This window comes from Marmota marmota, unplaced genomic scaffold, assembly GCF_001458135.2.
Source record: "Marmota marmota marmota unplaced genomic scaffold, marMar, whole genome shotgun sequence".
Taxonomy (NCBI): Eukaryota; Metazoa; Chordata; class Mammalia; order Rodentia; family Sciuridae; genus Marmota; species Marmota marmota.
This window is the reverse complement of record NW_026000246.1, coordinates 1,074-4,425: the sequence shown is the minus strand read 5'-3', so window position 1 is coordinate 4,425 and position 3,352 is coordinate 1,074. Positions and strand designations below refer to the sequence as shown.

General features: G+C 38.6%; 1 pseudogene; it reads right to left on the bottom strand.

Annotated features, from left to right (window-relative positions):
• Positions 1 to 430: 430 nt before the first annotated feature.
• LOC107133864 lies at positions 431 to 2,930 on the bottom strand (annotated as a pseudogene).
• Between the last annotated feature and the right edge of the window lie 422 nt (positions 2,931 to 3,352).

Sequence of the window (3,352 nt, the reverse complement as noted above, 5' to 3'; positions counted from 1 at the left end):
TAGTTGAATCTCCAAATAACTTTAAAAAGATACAATGTTACACAGAATTTTTTTTTCCTTTTTTAGTGATAGCATTAAATTTAGTCTGTAATGGTTGAAGATGTCTCCATCCAAACTCAGATAATATTAAGTACATTAAGACAATATATAAAAGAAAGAATACCACAAATGAGAAAACAACACAAACTGACAAACACCTCAAGGAGTCACTAGGTTCTCCTGCAGCCTTTTTACTTGGATCTCCCTCAGTCTCTTCTTTTGTGGAGAAAAGAATATTTTCTCAAGGATACTACACTATATGGAAAAAAATAATGGTTATCAAGGTACTGGAAAACTCTGACTGCACCAAATAAAGAAATTTTTACCTCAGATAGATATAATAGATGAAACTAAGTCTACTTTTTTGGTGAGTTTTTTTTAAGTCTTCTTCCTACCACCTCCAGCTGCCAATCATTTCTAGGAGCTCATGTAAAAGGTCATTTTCATCCTCCCCATGATTCAGTTCAATCTCAGCTTCTACTTTGAATCCTGAAATTTCCCATATTAGTTTCTCAAAATCATTCTCCTCAGAGATTGGGGGGCTTTCCTGTTGAGGCAGAGCTGAGCTGGTAAGTTTTCGTGATCATTTCAGATGAGGAAGGGCCAGATACTTCTGGGGGTAAGGGATCTGAAGACCATTGGGTTGGAGGCAGCACAAAACTGTCTCTGGGTTTTTCTGTCTCAGGTATGGTGACTTGTTTGTCCTCATAGAGGAGTGGTACAACAGCCACAGGTGCTCTTTTGAAAGCTGGGCTTTCCTGCAGGACACTGCTGAAACTGAGTAGCTTCATAACTGCAATGATAGAAGGATTCACCTCCACTACCTTGTATTTTGGGGCCAATTTGGGAGATGAAACAACTTTAACCACAGATGGCTTCACAATGACTTTGGGTTTAGCTTTACCCCGTTTTTACAAAGTCTGTGCTGAACCTTTCACATTCAATTTGGAATCTTGAATCCACAAGATTTCTACCTCCATCTTCTGGACTGACTTTGTAGGAAGCTTTTAGTCAGGTGCCATGTGATATCTGACATGGCAGTGAGTACTGGTGTCTCCATGATGTGGGTATTGCAAGAGGCTGAATCTCCACAGAGGGATCTCAAAGCTGATTTTTCATTCTATGAGTCTCTTCTCTCCTTCTTCTCTATGTGCTTCTCTCTCATGGTCTCACATTCTTAACTAGAATTTTACTGATATCAATTCTGTGGTTTCATCTGGAGCCTTATTAACCTAAGTTCTAGTAGTACTGCTCTGAGAAGCAAAGTCACTTTCTTCCTGAAGTTTCTTCTCTTCTTTCATACCTTTTCTTTTGGTGATTTGATGTTGCCACTTTGCCCTGAGAGCGAACTTGGTGGGTGAGGCTGAGAGCTGGTCCTGCTCTCAGTGTTCTGTTGCACCCTTAGCTCTTTCTCCAGTTTAATTTCCTCCAGCATCTTAATGTGTACCTCCTGTATAGACTTTGTTCTACCTGCAGGTTCCTCTGATTGTCTTTTGCTGACAACTTTGGGTGACAGAATCGCTGCTTTTTTTTAACTTCACTATCAGTCTTTAGCTTCATGAAACTCACAGCCTTTTTGCTTGTTTGTCTTTCTTTCCTTCTGCCAAAGTTTTTTTTTTTTTTTTCATCCAGGTCCTCAGAGAAGGTTTTGATTCAGATAGTGGAGGAGCTTCTTGTTCCTGAAATAGGATCCTCAGCTTTTGGAGGTCCTTCTTTCTTGAATTTTGTTTGCAATTCTCCACGTTTTCACTGGCTCTTTCAATAATTTCTTCAAATGCCTTCATATGGATCTCGCCAGCTTTATTAACTCTCTTTCTGTGGCTTCCTCATTATTTGAACCAAGCAACATGCCTCATTGCTATTTCAATGACTTGGAAACTTGCACTATTTTTGGTGATTTATCAAGTTTATTTTCTGGAGCTTCAACTTTCTTCCATAGTCTCTGTGTAAAGCTCTGCTTTAATGCGGATTACTGTCACCATTTACTAAAAATTTTTTGTTTCACCAGTCTCTCAGTGAGACTCAGTCTAACAAAGGCTTCTTCTCCTTGTTTGCTTGACAGAGTTACTGCCCTCACCACAGCCTGAACATTCTCTTTTTCAAGACCTGGGATGGGCTAAGGTTAGAGTAAAAGATGGGAAATTCTTGCGGAAACTTCACCTTGCTTCTTGGATTTTTTCTTTCATTTCCTTTGATTTAATTTAAGTTTGTCAAGTTTTTATTCCAAGATTCAAAATTTGCCTTGTTTAAATTGACCCCAGGTTTCCTAGCAAAATTACTTGTAATCCATTATGAACTTCAGGAGTTGGCTGCAGGGTAGATGCTTTGATATCATCACACTCCTCAGAAAACTGGTCATGATCATTTTCATCATCATCTGCAGCATTGATTATAACTGGTGGATGTGTAAGTCTAGGAGAGTTTTCAGAACTTTCTACTTTTATAACTCTCGGCAGCTGAGGGTAGGAATTAGATTGAACAGACAATTTGTTCTGCTGAACTGTTAGCTGGCTAGACTTCACTTTATCTGGTGACTCAGACACAGCGGTCAATACTGGTTTGCTTGGAAGTAGAAACAGGCCATCAATATGACATCCTTTGTGGTGATGGAAAGTGCAGATCAAGTTTTGACATCCCATTGGTTGATTTTCTCAATAACAAGGAATTTCACTGTATTTTTAAAAATCAGTTTGTATGTGTAGACACCTACACACCCATTGAAAACACCATCTTTCTTACCATAATGTGCAACCAGCTTCATTTCCTAGTGCAGCTTCATACTGACAGAATGAGCAGTTGTCACCTTTTTTACATGGAGAATAGAAAAAAAAAATAGAAGTCTTCTCTTTGGTTAGAAAGCGCTGGGTAAATTCTTAGCCCAGATGTGGCTTCTTAAAGTAAGCCACTGATTAATCAAGGTGAAGGTCAGTGTCAAGTCCTCTTGAAATGGGGTTAATCTACCAAATGACAACTCAAGTCACAGAAATTGTCTTTGAAAACACCGTCATTAGCTGGTTGTTCTCAACAAGAATGCCTGTGTCTTCACTGAGTTCCAATCTATTACACCTGTAGGTCAAATCAACACGGAATCCATGAATTCATAATAATGAGACCAAAGAATTTACCTCCTCACATTGCTAAGGAAACATCTCAGCCACAACTGAAACACAGGATGTGTTTTTAAAACATCTTTAAAACATCTCACAACTATTGGAAGATTATGTCCATTTGAACAACCTTTGTGAGTCAGGAGACAGCTAACATTACGTATCCTCTAAACAAGAATTTATTTAAAAGATGAACTTCAAATTCA